This window comes from Lepisma saccharinum, chromosome 25 (genome assembly GCF_977018435.1).
Source record: "Lepisma saccharinum chromosome 25, izLepSacc3.1, whole genome shotgun sequence".
Classification (NCBI taxonomy): Eukaryota; Metazoa; Arthropoda; class Insecta; order Zygentoma; family Lepismatidae; genus Lepisma; species Lepisma saccharinum.
The window spans coordinates 22,474,120-22,496,781 of record NC_139253.1 but is presented as its reverse complement, the minus strand read 5'-3'; positions in this window follow the sequence as shown (position 1 = coordinate 22,496,781).

The window sequence follows — 22,662 nt, the reverse complement described above, 5'->3', positions numbered from 1 at the left end:
CCTTTTCCGATTTCGAAAGGCCTTGTTAGGAGTTATAAGATAGCGAAGATAAAAAAGCGGACGCATAGAGGCGAGAGACTGATATGAAACATAAAGCGTAGTTTCGCCTTTGGATTCGCCCACACGAGTTTGGCGTGTTTTCCGCGGTTTGTGCACTTGTATGCATAAGTAAAGAGCTCACACCAACAAACATTCATACTCGAAAGACCATCACAGACAGATATTTCGACATGCATTACAAAAGGCACCTCCTCAATTTATCCCAGCCGTGAGCTGTACCTTTTAAAATAATCTCCAGTGCAAATCCTCCTTCTCGTAATGACCCCTTCAAACCTAATAATTATAGGGCAGCAGGTGGGATCATGATTCGAACCCTCAACACATCCATCCACCAATGCGACTCACATGTAACACTTCAGCTCTGGGAACAGTCGTATGGACTAATTATATTATATTTAGATGAAGAAACTCATTAAAGCTTCAGTATTTTTAGAATATCTATGACAGATTTTAAAGCTGCGTAAAGTTTTCAGCTGTAACTGGAATAACATATGAAGAAATACAATAAACTGGTTCGTAGGTTTAATTTTTAAGTTGGTATCCCTGTACGTGAGGCAGTTTTGTGGCGCACTCAGCCTAAGGAATACGCGCGTGGACAACATTTTTCACAGTTCGCTTAAGTCCACTTTAGGCTCAGATAGACTAATCGAAACTGTATCTTCAGTTTTAATATGGGATCTGAATCACTAACCAGGGTCCCTTGACTGCACGATGACAAAATTACCACCGAGCCATCGAGAGGCGCTACAGGTAATCGGACGGAGCGTGGTGCTGATCACATTGCATTTAGTGTAGCCGAAATGGAGACCATCTGCAGTCTCATTTCAACACTCTCCTTCATGGTACAGTGTATTACACAGGATACTACTTTTAATTGGCGATATGAAAGGGTTTATTATGCATACATGAAATAATTGAGTCTATGCGACTCAATGTGGAGAAAATAGACTTTAAGGATAGATAAAGCGCCCTTAATATGGATGAAACTAGTACAAGGATGGCAGCAAATGTCACCAGAAATTTTCCCCCTAATTCCCTCAACGTTCTTTGCGTTCCAAGCGGTCAAACACACGCAACGGTACGACCAGAAAAAACAGTCATTCCTAGAAACGCACACTCGTTTCGAGACACGTGGCAATAGCCACAATTTGCTCCTACAGAACATTCACCTCCGGGGCCATTTGCCCAACTAACGCTGGAGTCCACGCGCCGTCGTTCCTCCAGAGATCTCCAAAGGCATTCTTATGCGCCTCGTTCCGAGTGACGTAGTGCTGGAGTTTCAAGGAACTGCCTTCCAATGTCACCGCTTGGGGACTGCGATAACAGCCGTAACCATCAACACTTTTCAAGGGACAGCGACGTCTTCAACTGCCTTCTGTGGCTGTTCTTCCTCTTCATTGGATAAGAATGGGTCCATTGTTGCCTTCCTTCCGCGAGAAGGAACTGCCGTCGGACTTTCAAAAGCGCGTTCTTGAAACTTTCATGTTGCCAATAATATGCATAGAAAAAGCCAATTAAGAAGTAATGGAATGAAAGCAGTAGTCTAGTTTGATTCTCCATTTCCTCGCTTCATAAAAACAGGGTCTTAGGAATTTAGGTCAACACTTCCTCTTTTCGCTACATGTGAAAAGGATATTTGGGTAGCTGAATGGTTAGCGCTCTCGGCTAAGCTTCCAACGTATCCAATCACGGCAAGAACTTCAACATTTAACATACGTACTGTTAGAGATCGGTTAGTTCATTGAATTCTCCAGCCCAACTATTGCCTATTTTTAGGGGAGCAGGAAAATATATTTAAAGTCCTTGCCTTGACCAAACAGGTCGGTAGGAGCCGGGGCTTGCCCCGAGTTGACACCTTCCTGGAGATGAGACCTGTTCGAGAAAAGGCATTTAATGAACTTCAACATTTCAGACCCGCAAAAGTTGCGTATATGTTTCTGTGAATGTGTATAAATTGTCCCAGGAATATGTTGAACAAGCGAACTATAACAAGTTCTCTGAGCAAGTAGAACTCGAGAGGGTTCCACCAATGAATGCATTGACGGGAAAACGTGGCTGCAACTGCCAGCCGTTTGCAGCAGCCCGCCAAAGAGTGTATACCTTCTTGGTCCGGACGAAAACTTACTACTCCTGCAATGTAATTGCCTTTGCAATTTGCATTGACCTGACTGTAGAGCAAGTTAATTTGTTACTTACTACAGTCTGTCTCACGAAGCTGTAGGTCAACACCACGCATAACGGTAGAGAAGGGAAGAAAGCGAATGGACGGAGCGAAACAGTACGCGTTGTTGCAAACTTCTGGTAGCTGCAACCGTGTTGCCCATCCAAACAATCCCTTTCCCCTCTTTATTGGTCGAGTCACTACTTGAACTGATGACTTGTTTTCGTTCACTTGCTCCACAGATTACCGAGACAGAGTACAGCAAATATGTGCAGCTGGGAATTTTTACCGAACAAGTTGAAACTTTCGTCTCCAAAATTCCAAAATGCAAACGGCTTTCTACATTTTACGGTTACAGCGATTGTTCTCGGTTCCTTTCACGTGAATCGAAGGGTTTTGCGGAGTCGTAACCCCCTTTGTCCCTGTAATTGGGACAGGATAAAAAGGACTTTGCGGTCAAGGACAATTCGGACAATCACGACATGCTAATTCAACGTCTGCGGCGCGCCAATGGATGCAAACGGGGGTAACGAAATTACGACTTGTGGCCGTAATTGCTTCAAAATGTCCACGGGCAGCTTTGAAGTCGTCAGACATGTATGCTAGATGGCGACCTGATGGTGTGCTTTATTGTGACTAAACAGTCCAACATCGCCACAAGGCTACTGTTCCAGTGGTTTAAGTGGATTGTAAATCAGCATTATGGTCGTTTATATGCATGCGTGCTGCTGGGTGTTATTTTTCAACGGCGTTGCATCCAGATAACAAATCTAAGTAAGACCTGGCTCTATGGTTACGGCGATGCATAAACATCAACTTACGGATCAATGATAGAGTGAGTTATATTTCTTTGAAATTTCCCCGTGGCATCAAATGAAGCCTAAAACACGTGAATGAAGATTACAAATTTTTATCCCCAATTAATAAAGTCGGATCATGCATTGGTGAGGTAATCTAATAAATTTTGATTGATTAATTGATTTGGCTTATTTTACTTCGCTTTTTTGCCACTTTTTGGCTAATCGCGAAGATGTGGATAGAATTGATGAAGAGGCACTCACAAAGAACGCTCATGCCCAAGAAGGAATTCGAACCTGAGGCCTCTGGTATCGTAGCACGCTGTCCTAATCAATGCGAAATAAATTTTTCTAAGAAACGCACTTGCACCATCGATCGCTGAAAGAAATCCCAGCTTTACAATTGATTTTGTTTGAATGAGCAGAGGGGGTGCGAGAACTAATATCATCATGTGAGTACTACTTCGATATTCATAGTCTTTAATATGCATGCTCATGTATTCTTGCTTGTCGCTATATGCTAAACCATTTACCATAAGTCAAACTTACTGGCGTTTTCTAGAAATTTCCATAATGAAAGGTATTTGAGTGAACAGGAAGGATAGCAAGAGGAAGGACTGGGTAGTGCCCACCTGATATACGAGGGTGGTTCAGCATGCTCCGCCCATGACCCATTTCCAGTGATAGTAGAGACCTGTAATTTTATATGTAACATTGTTAATTCTTTAGACTAATATTCACAAAGTTCCAAGAATTTACAACAATTTCTCTTTTCGTTACACGTTGATGATCAGTAAGAAGTGTAGCCACAATGAAAAAACCTGAGGTCCTAGCAGTGATAAAATATTTACTCAAGAAAAATCTAACACCGAAAGACATCCATGCAGATATGGTGGGAACTTTTGGAGACTCTAGCCTTTCATATGATCTAGTGAAGAGATGGTGCCGTGAATTTAAATGTGGTCGGCAGACCTGTGAAGATGAGCATGGTGGTGGCTCATCTGCAACGGTGACCACAGCAGAAATGATTACAAAAGTGCATGACATGATTTTGGCAGACCGGCGAGTGACTGTCCGCCATATAGCAGACACATGTGGCATCTCAACTGGCAGTGTGCATTCAATTATTCATCATCATTTGTTAATGAAAAAATCTCTGCACATTGCGTCCCGAGAATGCTGACGGTCAACCAAAAGAGGACACGTCGTGTGAAAGTCAGAACCTATCGCGGACAATAAAGGCTGACAAGCCAAAGTTTCTGAAGAGATTTGTTACAATGTCACTTTGATCCCGAAAGTAAACGCCAAAGCATGCAATGGAAACACCCCCATTCTCCACCCCCAAAGAAATTCAAGGTTCAACCATCAAAGGGCAAAGTGATGGCATCTGTGTTCTGGGATGCAGAAGGAATCCTTTTGATAGATTATCTCCAACAGGAAAAGACAATCACAGGTGTTTATTCTGCAACCCTAATTGAAGAATTACGTACTGCCATCAAGGAGAAACGCCGCGGAATGTTCGCCCGTAGTTTGTTGTTCCATTGTGACAATGCTCCCGCCCACACCTCCCAAGTTGCGGTGGCTGCAATTCATGCAGCAGGGTTCGAAATTGTCCCTCATGCCCCTTATTCTTCAGATCTGGCCCCCAGTGACTTCCACCTGTTCCCGAACGTGAAGAAACACCTTCGTGGAAAACATTTTGCCAGCGATTCCGAGGTTATGGATGTTGTAAATGCTTGGTTGCAGGACCAACCAAAATATTCTTTTTCTACTGGGATTGAAGCACTGGAAGGCCGATTGGAAAAGTGTGTTAATGTTGCAGGGGATTATGTTGAAAAGTGACAGTGATTTGGTTTTCCTACGAGCGTTCCTTCTATGTCAGGGGCGGAGCATGCTGAACCACCCTCGTAGTTATCACTGGAACTCGTAAATGATAGTAAGCTCTTGCAAATAAAATTAATGTTTCTTCATTGTACAATATTCAACTATATAGGCTCTAGTCAAACTTTGCACATTAGTTATCATTTCGTCTTGGTAGCATGGAGTGAATATTTTGACTTCTGCCACATTTAACATGTACTCAAACTTCTTAAGCACTTAATGTCCTTAGAAATTAAAGTCTTACTTGTCTGTACCTTTACAATTCGCAATTCCATATGATTAGAGCCCGGAAGTTTGGCAAAATGCCTCTTTTTATCTACTGGATATATTGATAAACTTTTTCCGGATATACGTTTTTTATGTTGTTTCGAATGTTTTAGAAGCCTTTTCATTTTGCCTATTTTGCCTATTTGGGACCCCACTGCCTATTTTTAATTATAATGCCTTTTTTTGCCTTTTTCAATGAAATTGGACCATTTTTTTAAAAAAAGGGTAAATTTCTCGTATCGGACAAACGGATTTCGTCAAATTTACAGGAGAAATTACTTACCGAATGCAGTTTCTTTATACTTGTGGAAGTTCGGGGAAGTGTTTTCTCGCATCGTTCATTCAATTTTGCCGGTTAATCATCTCTTTTTCGATATAAATGTGTGACCGTTGCACGAGAGCTCTTGCATCCATTTACTTCCAGGTGGATGTAGCCTGTGCGTGATGACGTAATCCGGGCCAGTGTTTCCAAACATACGTTTATGTAACTGGTCACACGTTTAAATACGTATGATCAGTTGAACGTGATGAACGTTTTGAAAATAACGTGTGCAGGATGCGCGGATGCTAAATTGAACGAAAGGAGTGCTAATGGAACCGAACCTAAAAGGCCTAACCTAACCTAGTAGGCATACCTCGTCCCCGTGATGGTCCGTGGGGCTATCTAGAGTTTTGGGCTAACGTCAATGGTTTTTGGGCCTACCCGTGCATGGTTTGTGGGAAATAAGGAACAACAGTAAGTACTCGTTAATGTAGTTAACGTAACATTCTGCATTGCGGAACATTTCTTAACGAGTACTTACTGTTGTTCTTTATTTCCCTCAAACCATCCATGGGTAGCCCCAAAAACCTAAAAATTCACGATAGCCCCACGGACCATCACGGGGACGAGGTATGCCTACTAGGTTAGGTTAGGCCTGTTAGGTTAGGTTCCATTAGCACTCCTTTCGTCCAATTTAGCATATACGGACAACGTCGGCTTCTAGCATCAGCAATAGCGTGTATTGTGCTCTTGTGCAGAAAGCAAATGGCGGCAGCAGCAATAGCTCGACGGAAATAGATTTTCGTAGAAAACCACATGCATTCGCATTAAAATGGATCAAAACTACATTCCCGAACACATTTCCGACATTCCTCCTCACCGCTAGATAATGAGCAATTGTGCCGATCGCGGATCACTCAATTTCGCTTATCTTGCACTTTCTACGCGTGGTGGGGTTGAAACATTGCATATGGACTACGGTGGTGAAACTGTGACGGCCATTTCCCGTGTTGCGGAAGGGAAGAAGCAACCAAGAAAACTTACTCGATATGTCGCAAATATAGCTATTTTCGGTGAAATTAGCGAAATGTAACCTTCAGCAATGTTTGTCAGTGCAGAATACGTAAGTACGAATATTGAAATGAAAAGAAGTAGGAAATTTCAGCTGTTTGTCCGATACGAGAAATTTACCAAAAAAAGTGTGTACATAAATTATTTTTCTCCCAAAAAACGTTGTTGGCATTTATTTTTCTTCCGTTTATTGTGGGAATATTTTTCACCTTATTTAAGTAATATTGAACTCACGCATGTTTCAACATTGCTGAAGGAGAAAAGTGTGAGGAAAAGTATTTCATGCTGAGTTAGGATATTGGCTTTCGGTTAACATTTCCTTGTTCATGATTGACTGCTGAAAACCTGTTGCAGAACATCTGCACAATTACGTCATCACGTCCAGCGTCCGTGTCAGGACGTTATTGACAAGAAACAGCACTAATGCCCAAGGGCCTTTGCATGCATTCCAAAATCAAGTTCTCTATCTTTAGTTTAGTTCTGCACTTTGGAGGGAAACGATCGTGTATTTGTCATCATGCCGAAATTTAGTGTGCCATTAGGTGGTAAGTTACATGGTTACTTGCGTGAATTTGGTGAAAATTGAAATGCTCTTCCCAATGTAGATTTTAACAGAAATTTTGCCAGAAATTATAGATAAAAGTAAGCGACTTCCAAATGTGCCCTTTTTTGTTTATTTTGACTTTTTTTCATTTTTAGTGCCTATTTTCCACATTATAAATGCCTTTTTGCCTGCCTATTTTAACGAAAATAAATGCCTGAACTTCCTGGCTCTACATATGATGGTAAATTGGCAATCAACAATTTGTATTGGATGTCAGAGATAATTGCATTAAGTAGATTATCACAATGCTTTTCTTTTTAATGAATCAGAACAAATATGTTTCCACACAGAAAAAAAGTAAGACAAAGATATAAGAGCTCGATTTGCATGTTGAAACACAAAATATGGGATGAAGATATAATCCAGTGTTATATATTACGCTATCAGTGCAAAATTCCAAACGTTCAGTTCGAGCTAAGTATCGGCAATGCATCATGTGTAGCCTACAGAACTGCGGTCTGCATTCCTGAGTGGCCGCATGTGTGTGTCCTGTACATTAAGCGACGAGCGTGATGTCCTTCGTGTCAATTTATCTTCGCAAACCAATATTTGCAGCGGCGTACACATCCAACACACAAAACAAACAGGAAAGCGACAAAGACAACTGGAACGCACAAAATAAAACATAGAAAGTTAAATGACGAAACGTTGATGGATTTGGTATTCTTTTTTTCGAAAACTGCCAACGCCATGGACCATCCGCAGCAATTGTTCTGGGGCAGAGGGAATTGAAGAGGGGGTTGAATTCTCAAATGGTTAGTATTCGTCTGGTGATTTAGGACCCAAGTTCCGTAAATTAATGGAACGGACTTCATTTAACGTTTCTCGCTTTCGAGACTAGAACACTTACCAGTCCAAAAATGAAATCGCTTACAGCTAAAATTCATTATTTTCAAAAAAGTTAATAAATTTCAGTTAACAAACGTCTCTATCAAAATTACCGTTCCCTTCATCATAAATGAGACAGATGCAAATTTTCGTTGTTATCCTTCAAGAATAAATCCTAGATGAAGTTCATAACTATAGCTCTTTTCAGTTCTTACGGCGGGCGCTCTAGAAGCTGGCAGGGGAAGTGGGGAGCGGGGATTACGCAACAGACCAACCAGACAACAGCAGTGGAGCCGAGAGACACGACGCGGCCGGAAAAAGTACTACGTGAAACTCATTCTACTGGCCGCTACGTTTCTTATCGTGCTGGATTGGTCACTTCCCCGCTCCCCACTTCGCCTGCCAGCTTCTAGAGCGCCCGCCGTAAGAACTGAAAAGATCTATAGCTACAATAATCGTTCGTGTCTTTACAATGGAACTTATTATTGTCCTTCAAGGCCCTATAAAGAATTAAATCGTGCAGATCTTCAATTGAACATGTACATAAAGTAATAGTATATGATCCAGCAAAATTCGGCATAATTTACAGCATTAGAATTTTGTGTAAGTGTGCGCGCGCACGCACCTACATAACCTTTATACAAGTAGCTTTCACATCTGAATAATTCTCTGTTGAAGCCCGTAATTAAAATACCACTTCCTCAAAACATCCGATTCCCATAATTCATACACGAGTGTAATTATAAAAGTTGTGATATTAAATCTGTCCACATAGATTAGTGCATCAAACCAATTTTCATAAATATATTCTGAAAACTGTTATAATAAAATTTTCAAAAATAAAGAGTAATATTACAAAATATCATGTTACATTCATCGTAATTAAAGTAATGATTGCAATAAATCTTGAAACTTCCCGGATCTTAGCAATACATTAGTCAAGAGCACACGTGAATACAAAATATATTAACTGTGCATGTTAAGGTAACTTGTTAGTCCTGCGAGAAAGTTTCTTGGGAATCAGACTCAGTTCCTTGTATCTTCAACTTTCCGCCTTCATGTTATCATTAATTCACACAATCGCTGTTATACTAGTGGTGGAAATATTAACAGTAAATGTATAAGCTATTTTTATAGATTGAATTTTAAAATTCGAGCCTAGTTATCTCAGTCTAGCTCTGTTTCCACCCAGCATCAACAGCATCAATTCTCAACGTGGTTGGTCGCCACGTGCATATGTTTCCTACGCCACAGCACACGTTTTCAATAGCCAATCAATGTTATCCTCTCAACGTGCTCATATTGAAAGTCAAAAATTCAAATATAGAATTCGAGCTATTGTACATTACTCATGAAATACGGTGGACATACCTGTTAAAACGTGCCGGAAGTTTGACTAAAGCATCACCCAAATTGTTGATTGCGAAGTAATAACAAGAAACAACTAAATTTTTGTGTTTTAGATCCCAAATTTGAAACTTTATAAATGATCTTATTTTGCCTTTCGAGTCATTAAAAGGCGAAGTGCATAAATTGTTGCCACGGTACCATCAGAACTGTTGAATTCATGTGCGATTTATAATAATGACAAAGTTTTCCTTACGATAACATTTTGATTGTTGGCATTTTAAATCTGTGTACCATATAATGTTATTCAGAAAAGGTATAGTGAACCTACAGATTCACAAAACCGGAATAAATACGTTCTTCTTGACGTAATACTTAACACATGAGAGTTCAAATACCGTTCATTGTCCCAAAATACAAGCGAGAACATGTGTGGGATAAAGATTCATTCTGCAGAAGTCATATCCGCGTATATATTTTTTCGTCGAGTTACATGCCCATAAATATCGACAATCTGATTATTTCTGCACTGTGTTTTTTAATTCTACTGTGCTGAAGCTGAAAAGCTTGTTGTATTTGACTCATAACGCCTGAGAGAGCCATCTATCAACTCCCAATTTCACCCCAAACAGATTTTTCATGTTCTGTTGTTCTGTGTCACTTGGGTGCTTTATCCATCGCGCACAATGTTTTAAAACCTCATCTGTTAAAAAGAAAAAAGAACTCTGCGTCCAGATATATGTTCAAAAAGCGATACGTGTAAATCAGACACGCGGATGGTCATTTCAATTGTTCATTTTCACGTCTGTCCCCGACAACTGACAAATATTATTGATCACAATCAAACGGCCATTCTAAATTGTGAAAAGAAATTAGGAGTGGGTAGCTTTTACATTTATTTGAAAAAAATCTATTGAACGACCACAGTACAAGTGCAGACGTGATGACAATACGAAAGCAGAAAAATTGCACTGCTATAGTTATTTTCAATTCTTACGGCGGGCACTCTAGAAGCGGGCAGGGGAAGCGACCAATCCAGCACGATAAGAAACGTAGCGGCCAGTAGAACGAGTTCCACGTAGTACTTTTACCGGCCGCGTCGTGTCTCTCGGCTCCACTGCTGTTGTCTGGTTGGTCTGTTGCCTAAACCCCGCTCCCCACTTCCCCTGCCAGCTTCTAGAGCGCCCGCCGTAAGAACTGAAAAGAGCTATAACACCTACGAAGAAGTCAAATTCATAACCTTACTACTTCATTCAATTCTATCCCATATTTAAGATATCTCTCACGTTAATTTAATAATATATGCTTTGTATTTACACACACAGTAGTTGCAATTTAACAATAAATGTTTTCGTTGACACAGATTCTGCAGGTTTGAAACACTTATGTAGATCTTCATTTGTAAAAAAAAAAGTGTTCAGTACGTCAACACTGTATGTTATATGTACCCATTACAGCCATATTTTTCTTCATATGCACAGTTAGTAGAAATTTCACACACACACAACGAAAACAAGTCCCCTGCGCAAGTATTGACTCGAGAGGGCTCGACCAATGAACGCGTGAGAGGGAAAAATATTGCATAGAGGAGGCAAAGAGACTGCAGCTACCAGCCGTTTGCAGCAACACGCACTACTTTGCTCCGTCCACTCTCGGCGTTGTTCTACGGACTTCTGGGACGGAGTACATGTCATGTTTTCAGGGGCCTTAGTACTGATTGAATAAAACGTTCGTCCCACCTGAACATTTCGGTAGTATCAGTGGTATTTTAACATAGTTTTAAACGAAATAAAAGCTCATTGGTTATTCATAATACAAGGGTCGTTCAAGGTTGACCGGGACTTTTATTTCTGCAGAGGAAATGGGTAGCAGAAGAAACACCAAACTATGTCAGTTTTTCAAAGTATTCTCCGTGCGCGCCGAGGCACCGTTGCCATCGTTCTGGCAGCTCCTGAATTCCTTTGGCGTAGAAAGAACTTGGTTGTTGTCGTAGCCACTGGAGGACATCGCTCCGCAGTGCTTCGTCTGTCGTGAATTTCTTCCCTCCCAGATGGTCTTTAAGGGGTGCAAACATATGATAATCACTGGGGGCTAAATCCGGACTGTAGGGGGGATGGGGCAGAACTTCCCAGCGCATGTCGGCCAGAGTTGTTGTTGTCACATTGACCTTGTGAGGGCGGGCATTGTCATGGAGAAGAATGACATTTCTAGACAACATCCCAGGTCTTTCCTTGCGAATGGACTTTCGTGCAGCACCACTCAACAATGTGGAGTCATACTGGGCATTAATTGTGCTCCCTTTGTCCAGAAAATCCACATGAATAACGCCCTTCATGTCCCAGAAGACACTTGCCATGATCTTTCCAGCGGACGGCTGCGTTTTGCTTCTCTTGGGGGGGGGGGCTTTATGCCGCCACTCCATGCTGCGTCTTTTGGTCTCTGGGGTTGAATTGTGCAACCATGTTTCATCACACGTGATGATGGATTGCAACAATTCATCACCTTCTGCTCGAAACCGATTCAGAAGCTGTTCACAGACCGTCCTGCATGTCCACTTCTGATCGAATGTCAGCTGGCGGGGACCTTGCACAGATTTTGCGGAAGCGTAAGTGGTCGTGAGTAGAAGATGAATTAGATAGTGGATGTTTGTGCCTTCGGGCGTTTAATATTCGCAATTCATTTGCACGTACTTATAACTAATTTGCACGGGTTTTAATTAATTCGCACGTACTTAGAATTCATTTGCATGTACTTAGAATACTTTACATTTATGTATTTGCATGTTTATAACTTTTTATGAATATATAATTATTTATTTTATGAAAAATATGTATATAGAAGGTAATTAGAGGTACTAAACGTTATGCATATGGTTTTATATTCATTACTGCAAAGTATGTAATGTATAAATCGATAATATTAATGTTTATAATATTGAAAATAGGTTTTTTATGGTTTATGAACCGCTATGAACGGTGGTAATGGTACGAAAGAAGACGGTCCCGGTACTCGAATCCGCGATATGTAATATTATTAATTAGTACTATGTAATAATGTATGTTATTATGGTATGAAACACGGTGGTGCAACACGCTAGACAGAATACTGTCTCAGAATTTCGACTCGGCTGTGAAGGTAGACAGAGAGAATGAATTAATATTCCGCGCAGGTAGAGGAGAAAGGAATTTGGGGGAAGAGCGGTCAAGGTCAAATGACGTCAGAACGTCAGAACAAAGGAAGAAGCTGATTCACCAATCAGAGAACGCGTCGGTAGATTTTCAGAACCGGTTTTTTCAAGGTTAACCAGTACGCAAGAACAGGGGAAAGCTATGCAATACTGTAGGGCAGGGGAGGTATTCATCCAGACAACAAAGGATGTCTGAGAATGCGCAGCAAGGGTCAAATCTCTGAAGCTATGCGGTTTCCGCCGCCAATTAATATTCCGCTCAGGTTTGCCTCCAAGGCACAGGACGCTTTAGCGCAGGTTTTTTTTATCTGTACTATGAAGAAGGGAGAGCTATTAGGGACGGGGCCTACAGTTTTCACCATTTTCTTTTATCACGGGGTAACGAACCTAGGACCCTTTGATTATTGATTTAGGTAGTAAATGTATGTTACTGTGTCCTATTTAATTTAATTTTGAGTTTATTTTTTACCAAACTTTGACTTTATGTCAAACATTTTCACAGCTTATCCTTATTTTTACCAAAATAACACTATTTGTACTAATCAGCAACATTTTTTATTAAATTTTGGACTCACAAAGACATTTTTTTCAACGTTTAACTTATTATTTTACAACTTTATATTAATTTTTTACCAAAATAACACTATTTGTACTAATCAGCAACACTTTTATTACATTTTGGACTCACAAAGACATTTTTTTCTACGTTTAACTTATTATTTTACAACTTTATATTAATTTTTTTACCAAAATAACACTATTTGTACTATTCAAGCAACATTTTTTATTAAATTTTGGACTCACAAAGACATTTTTTTCTACGTTTAACTTATTATTTTACAACTTTATATTAATTTTTTTACCAAAATAACACTATTTGTACTAATCAGGCAACATTTTTTATTAAATTTTGCACTCACAAAGACATTTTTCAACTTTTAACTTATTATTTTACAACTTTATGTTAATTTTTTACCAAAATAACACTATTTGTACTAATCAGGCAACATTTTTTATTAAATTTTGTATTTACAAAGAGATTTTTTCAACTTTTAATTTATTATTTACAAGTTTAGGCTTATTTTTATCAAAATAACACTATTTACACTATTCAGGAAAGACTTTTAAGTTACATTTTCGACACACAAAGTGTGTGTTCTCAACTTCTATCTGTTTATTTCACAAGTTTAGGCTTATTATTACCAAAATAATACAATTCATTCTGTTCAGGAAAGACTTTTAGTCGCATTTTCGACACACAAAGTGTGTGTTCTCAACTTCTATCTGTTTATTTCACAAGTTTAGGCTTATTATTACTCAAATGACGCTATTTATATTATTCAGGCACTATTTTTATTACATTTTGGACTCTCAAAGACACACACACACACACACACACACACACACAGAGAGAGAGAGAGAGAGAGAGAGAAAGAGAGAGAGAGAGAGAGAGAGAGAGATTTTTTCCAAGTTTAGGTTTCTTTCCACTCAAATAACACAATTTAGATGTGTTTTGAATTATATTTTGGATGCAAAAGTATGTTCTGACAAGTTCTACCCTTTTATTTTACAAGTTTAGGATTTTTATTACTCAAATAACACAATTTAATCCAGTCAGGAAGGATTTGTTATTATATTTTGGATGCACAAAGAGATGTTTTCAACTTTTTTTACTGATTTTTTGCAGGGTATGTATTAATTTGTATTTATTTTGTTTCGTATCATATATACATTTACAAATTTTTAATTTAGAGTTTAGTATTTATTTAATTTTTTTTTTCAAAAACACTAAAGAAAAAGTACTTTTAGCTAAAATGTAAGCCACAGAATATATTATTATTATTATTATTATTATTATTATTATTATTATTATTATTATTATTATTATTAGGGTTTACTGATTTCCACTATGCTATTTTTGGTTGTGTATTTCTATATGTATTTATTTAGGTCCGGTTACGCCTGCTACGTAGGAAAGTTTGTTTATTTTAGAGTTTGCTGAGTATTTTGTTACTGCTATACTAGGTAAAAGTTTTCTAAATATAGGGCAAATTATTTTTCTTATTTTGCATTAACTAACATATTTTATTTTAACAACAAAATAATTTGCCCTAGTATAAAAACTTCTACTAACAAAAATGTACTATTATAATTTTTAATTTTAGAAAATTGTATTTTTAAAACTTTAATTTTGAAAAATTGATTTTTAATTACTTTAATTTTACATTAACTAACAAATATTACATTAACTAACAAATTTTACATTAACAACAAAATAATTTGCCCTAGTATAAAAACTTCTAGTAACAAAAATGTACTATTATAACTTTTAATTTTAGAAAATTGTATTTTTAAAACTTTAACTTTGAAAAATTGAATTTTAACACACTTTGACTTTAACAATGTACTTTGAATTTTTTATGTAAAAGAATATTAAAAAAAATAAAAAAATACTGAACAAATAAACAAATAAGGATGTAAGAAAGAAAGCAAACAACCTAAGTCAAATTCAAGCAGCAAGAGGAATACACAGAACCAACATGGCATCCAGAAAAAGAAAGCAATAGTTAAGCCATAGCACAGTTTAAAAACTACATAGCTGAAACCTTAGAGAAACATAAAACTGCAAACACAATATATCTAGTACATCTACGTAGTACATTAGAAGAGCAAATTAACATCATCAGCAGTAAACCATCATGCAACTTCTACCTGCTGAAACAACTAAGTGAGTATAATTTATCAGAAAAATGCCTACATTTCAGCCTAATTTACCTCTACATTAATAATACTACAAGAATACTAAGGGTTCAAAAGTGAACACTACGAATAATGTTCAGACTAAAGTATAGGGCATCTTGCAAATGATTATTACTCCCTACATCTACAAGTCAATAACAATTATTCTAAATACTACGAACTTGGACAAAATATAGTCAAATACACAACACAAGAAGGAAAATAATTACAAGTAAAACAGCAGACACTCAATATCTCAAAACAATCATGTAAAAATATTCTACAACAAACTGCCTCATAACATAAAACTGCTAAGTCCCCAAAACATATACAAATACAATCAATAAAAACTACTTGAAATGGGAAAACTGACTACAGTCTCACAGACTTGATGTAAAATAACAGCAAAACTTAGAAGCATGCACAGTCAATAGTGCTCAATTTGCATACAGTTCACATGCAAACTCTCATGAAAAGGTTCAAAACAGTCTCCCAGCTCAGTTCTCATCTATACTTGGACAACAAAATCCTGCAACAAATTCTCAGAAATCCTACCTTTCCTACCCTTGCTTAAATAGCTAAAGTGCAATCTTCATACTAAAATATTGAAAAATGGCATATCTATTTACATAAAAGTGTGAACACACGTGTTTGTCTGCGTGTACTCTTAGATAAATTGATAAAAAAGCAATATAGTTATAAATCAAAGACTATACCTAATAATATTAATTTCAAAATAAGCTGATAGAAAAAGATATAATAACTACAGTATAAGCTTTTAATTTTTGTTAATTACAAAAAAATAAAAGTTAAATACAGTAAATAAACTTGGTCCCTTACATTGAAAAAGGAACATAAATTGAGAGTATTTGAAAATAAAATCCTTAGGAAAATATTTGGACCTAAAACAGATGAGGAGACAGATGAGTGGAGAAGGTTACATAATTTGGAAGTACATAATTTGTATTCATGTCCAGATATTATTAGAATGATTAAATCAAAAAGACTTAGGTGTGTAGATCCTGTGGTACAAATGGGAGAGGAAAGAAGAGTATACAGGATTCTTGTTGGGAAACCTGATGGTAAAAGACCAATAGAAAGACCAAAACAAAGATGGAGGGATAATGTAGAGATGGACCAAAAGGAAATTGGTAGGAAAGGAAAGGAGTATATAGATCTTGCTCAGGACAGGGACAGATGAAAGGCATGTGTTGCTGCAGCCATGAACCTTCGGGTTTAAGAAAGCTAGAGAGTTAGTTACTTATACATTAAATAAGCATAATATTTGAATTGTAAGTAGAGAATATAACAAATGTACAATGCATTGTGCGAAAACTATGTCAACTTTGCATTATAAGCAGCAAATTAAACCAGTTTGCCTTAGAAATACATTTTAAAAATAGCCCAAAATAGCATGCGTAATAGAAAATTAAGAAAACTTTCTGAAGCATAAAAGTACTGACTAGTGCTGAATGAATCAATTACTGTAAAATATTATTCTCTGATTCAAGTAATTTAACTGTAAACATCATCTTTTGTGTGTAAAATATAATTGTTAGTTGAACTGATAAGTACAAATATTAACTTTATACGCCTTGATACACTCTAAATAACATAACTTTGATATATAAATTAGTAACAATTTGTTAAAATTAAGTTAAACTGTAGAATTGTTTTCTTAAATAAATATAAATATAAATTAAAAATAATAAACAAATAATTCCTTCTTTTCCTATTTAAAAAATGCCAAACAGTGTAAATCAGTTGTTAGTGGCTAAATAACATAAAATTTGAAGGCAGTAACAATATTTTTAAAAAATACTGCTTTTTACCTAACTTTGTAAATTAAATACTAGTACATTTTGTCAAATTATAAATAAAATATACCTATTTATTTGGTATTTGTACTAAAGTGAAGAAAATATTACTAAAACTTGACTAGTACAGTAAATCTAAGAGTTTTAGCTTTATTTGTCTGTAACTGGATATAATTGTAACTTGTTAATCTCGCCAAACACAATCTTTACCTCAATTTTGGAAGCTAGCTGAACTTTAGCGTTTCGAATTACATATAGTGAAGGCCTCTATAGTGGAAAAATACACCCAGTCTGTAAAAATTTGGAAATGTTGTCTCCTTCTCTGTCGAACCAGACCAAGAGTGTTCTCAAATGTTTCAATATATTTCTTAACATAACTAATTTTTCAAGAAAACAATACCTTGTGCCCAGATAGCTTAGTTGGTATAGCGTTAGGCTTTTAACCTATCTGTCCAGGGTTCGAGTCCCTGTCTGGGCGATTACAATTTTTAAATTTTGTCATCGGATCTTGTGCAGAATGGATATAAAATATGTTTACAGTCTAACAGATTATTATTTATCTTAAAATTTTGCAAATAAGCTTTTGAGTTTCTCAAATATCAGCATCTTTAGCTAACAGTACAGCATAACCAGTATTATTATAATAGAAAAGTTCTGGTGGTAGAACCTACACCTGCTGTAATATCTCTGTGGTATTAACTTACATGCAGCCCATAACTCTTGGGAGTGTTTCTCCTCCGTTACATTTCCTCGCCATTTACCCTTAGCGTCGCGATTAGCCTCAGAAGCAAAAAAAGCGAAATCTTATATTTGTTCTTTTTATATCTCTGAAACCACCTATACTATAGAAATACATTTAATAAATTTTGCAGTCTTCCTGTTTGATCTGTTAAATAAGCCAGTCAATAAAAATATAGTTGCATAGAAAAATCCTGATATAGTTGGATTCTCAAAAATATGTACAATCAGTGTTCTTGATACATTTAGCACCTGAGATAGTATAAATCAAAAATCTAGTTAGTGTTGGCATGTGTGCTTCTGGTACATGTAGTTACTTGAAAAAGCAAATATTGATTGTGTAAAAAATAGCCTCCTTGTGAAACAATGAAAAATTAACATTATATCCTCATAGCATTAGTTGCAACTCCTTCTTGCAGATTAACAAAGCTCTGGCGTGTGGTCCTACGTCACCTATAATCCTTTGTAAGGTTCGTGTTGTCCTATAAATTGTCGATATACATGCTAAGTCCCTAGTTACAGCCTAAGCTTTTAGTTTCAATCAGAGGATTTCAGTGTTCAAATAGTGATTGTAGCCTCGTATAATAAACCAAATGGAAATAACCCAAATGTTGATGCACCCAAAACACCCAGTAATACTTCTAAAATACCTTGAAAAAGGCTATAAGGCTAAATTATTCTTCTAGCATAGAAAAAAATTTAGCAAGTGGACCTATGGTCCATATAGTCAGTCGTCTGAGAACTTCGTCTTGTCCTGTGAATTGTCAATATATTGATAAATGGTTATATTTTTTTAAAATAAAAGAAACAATGTTCGTAAGCGTCCAGTTATGGACCCATCGGGAAAGGGATTTCAGTCTTTATAGACACATCATAATTTTCGTTACACTAAAAATTTGGCTTCGTATAAAAGCAAATAGTTGAAATGATAAACATTTCGTGTACTTTATCCAGTAAGCCTTAGCTAGAAATACAATAACAGCGTTACAGACATAAAAATTAAGCAAGCTTTGATATTCTAGTGGCACATAATAAATATAAAATATCCTTTAAAATACTCTGACAAATAGTTGTGGGTTGTCTGAGATCAAAATTTTCAAGCCCTCTCTCCTGCATAAATAGGCTCTAGAATTCACTAAGCCTCAAAATAATATTGGGTACATAAAATAAAAAGCAGATGGAGAGTGATGCTGATCGCATCATCTCCAAACAGCAAAAACAAAAGTATATGGATGGAGCCCTACCTGATATATTTAGAAAACTTTTACCTAGTATAGCAGTAACAAAATACTCAGCAAACTCTAAAATAAACAAACTTTCCTACGTAGCAGGCGTAACCGGACCTAAATAAATACATATAGAAATACACAACCAAAAATAGCATAGTGGAAATCAGTAAACCCTAATAATAATAATAATAATAATAATAATAATAATAATAATAATAATATATTCTGTGGCTTACATTTTAGCTAAAAGTACTTTTTCTTTAGTGTTTTTGAAAAAAAAAATTAAATAAATACTAAACTCTAAATTAAAAATTTGTAAATGTATATATGATACGAAACAAAATAAATACAAATTAATACATACCCTGCAAAAAATCAGTAAAAAAAGTTGAAAACATCTCTTTGTGCATCCAAAATATAATAACAAATCCTTCCTGACTGGATTAAATTGTGTTATTTGAGTAATAAAAATCCTAAACTTGTAAAATAAAAGGGTAGAACTTGTCAGAACATACTTTTGCATCCAAAATATAATTCAAAACACATCTAAATTGTGTTATTTGAGTGGAAAGAAACCTAAACTTGGAAAAAATCTCTCTCTCTCTCTCTCTCTCTCTCTCTTTCTCTCTCTCTCTCTCTCTCTCTCTGTGTGTGTGTGTGTGTGTGTGTGTGTGTGTGTGTCTTTGAGAGTCCAAAATGTAATAAAAATAGTGCCTGAATAATATAAATAGCGTCATTTGAGTAATAATAAGCCTAAACTTGTGAAATAAACAGATAGAAGTTGAGAACACACACTTTGTGTGTCGAAAATGCGACTAAAAGTCTTTCCTGAACAGAATGAATTGTATTATTTTGGTAATAATAAGCCTAAACTTGTGAAATAAACAGATAGAAGTTGAGAACACACACTTTGTGTGTCGAAAATGTAACTTAAAAGTCTTTCCTGAATAGTGTAAATAGTGTTATTTTGATAAAAATAAGCCTAAACTTGTAAATAATAAATTAAAAGTTGAAAAAATCTCTTTGTAAATACAAAATTTAATAAAAAATGTTGCCTGATTAGTACAAATAGTGTTATTTTGGTAAAAAATTAACATAAAGTTGTAAAATAATAAGTTAAAAGTTGAAAAATGTCTTTGTGAGTGCAAAATTTAATAAAAAATGTTGCCTGATTAGTACAAATAGTGTTATTTTGGTAAAAAAATTAATATAAAGTTGTAAAATAATAAGTTAAACGTAGAAAAAAATGTCTTTGTGAGTCCAAAATTTAATAAAAAATGTTGCTTGAATAGTACAAATAGTGTTATTTTGGTAAAAAAATTAATATAAAGTTGTAAAATAATAAGTTAAACGTAGAAAAAAATGTCTTTGTGAGTCCAAAATGTAATAAAAGTGTTGCTGATTAGTACAAATAGTGTTATTTTGGTAAAAAATTAATATAAAGTTGTAAAATAATAAGTTAAACGTTGAAAAAAATGTCTTTGTGAGTCCAAAATTTAATAAAAAATGTTGCTGATTAGTACAAATAGTGTTATTTTGGTAAAAATAAGGATAAGCTGTGAAAATGTTTGACATAAAGTCAAAGTTTGGTAAAAAATAAACTCAAAATTAAATTAAATAGGACACAGTAACATACATTTACTACCTAAATCAATAATCAAAGGGTCCTAGGTTCGTTACCCCGTGATAAAAGAAAATGGTGAAAACTGTAGGCCCCGTCCCTAATAGCTCTCCCTTCTTCATAGTACAGATAAAAAAAACCTGCGCTAAAGCGTCCTGTGCCTTGGAGGCAAACCTGAGCGGAATATTAATTGGCGGCGGAAACCGCATAGCTTCAGAGATTTGACCCTTGCTGCGCATTCTCAGACATCCTTTGTTGTCTGGATGAATACCTCCCCTGCCCTACAGTATTGCATAGCTTTCCCCTGTTCTTGCGTACTGGTTAACCTTGAAAAAACCGGTTCTGAAAATCTACCGACGCGTTCTCTGATTGGTGAATCAGCTTCTTCCTTTGTTCTGACGTTCTGACGTCATTTGACCTTGACCGCTCTTCCCCCAAATTCCTTTCTCCTCTACCTGCGCGGAATATTAATTCATTCTCTCTGTCTACCTTCACAGCCGAGTCGAAATTCTGAGACAGTATTCTGTCTAGCGTGTTGCACCACCGTGTTTCATACCATAATAACATACATTATTACATAGTACTAATTAATAATATTACATATCGCGGGTTCGAGTACCGGGACCGTCTTCTTTCGTACCATTACCACCGTTCATAGCGGTTCATAAACCATAAAAAACCTATTTTCAATATTATAAACATTAATATTATCGATTTATACATTACATACTTTGCAGTAATGAATATAAAACCATATGCATAACGTTTAGTACCTCTAATTACCTTCTATATACATATTTTTCATAAAATAAATAATTATATATTCATAAAAAGTTATAAACATGCAAATACATAAATGTAAAGTATTCTAAGTACATGCAAATGAATTCTAAGTACGTGCGAATTAATTAAAACCCGTGCAAATTAGTTATAAGTACGTGCAAATGAATTGCGAATATTAAACGCCCGAGGGCACAAACATCCACTATCTAATTCATCTTCTACTGTCGTGAATGATTGTCTCAACACTCCCGACACTGATATTCACCTCGGCAGCAATATCCCGCACTGTTACTCGCCGGTTCTCAAGAATCATTTGCTCAACACGTGCGATATTCACTGGTGTGACTGCAGTCGGGGGAATGTGTCCATGCGCTTCATTTGTCACCAGCTCCCATCCTTCGCAAAACTGCTTACACCATTCGTACACTCTTGTCCGTGACATCGTTTGTTCACCATACTGTGCTTGCAATCGTCTGAAAATCTCACCTGGTTTCACTTTCTCCTTCACGAGAAATTTGATTACACACCTCTGCTCCACAGCCACAGACACACTGCTTGCCGCCATGTTCGCTGCAACTTCTGCGCATGCGCGAAATACGTCATGCCGGACGCTAGTTACTCGCGAAGGAATACATTACGTCACCCGCACTTTTCATCATGATCCGGCTATTCATCGATTTTTTACGTACGAAAATCCCGGTCAACCTTGAACGACCCTTGTAACTACTCTCTTCGCTTTCTTTATGTCCTTCATCCTATTATTTCTTCCGTTGCTGTTTCAATTTCTATTTTGGTCCTTTTTACGTCACTTTCCTACTTTTGTATTAATCGCTATGATAACGATGAATGCCGAACTGATGAAATGATATATACCTACATGCCTGATCAGGGCTTGATCCTGAGACCTCTGGCTTCGTAATACGCTACGCTGACGGCTGTCTGTCTTGATTAACTTAATTACACATTATAAATGTTACATAATCCACCAGCAACAACAATCACAATGTTTCTTGCATTCGTCACATGTAAACTTTCATCTATCGCTGTTTTGCTCATAAAAAAACGAAACCAAACATAAATAATTTTAAAAATATATAAAAGTAATGGTTTAGTAGTATATCAATGGGAAATCCTATATTTCTGGCATGAATCAACAAACATTACATATATCATGGATAGATATGATGCTAATTTCGAGCACGCATAAACTTTCACAGCATGTAACAGAAATCAACACCAACAGCATGCACTTTACGGCGAATGAAATATG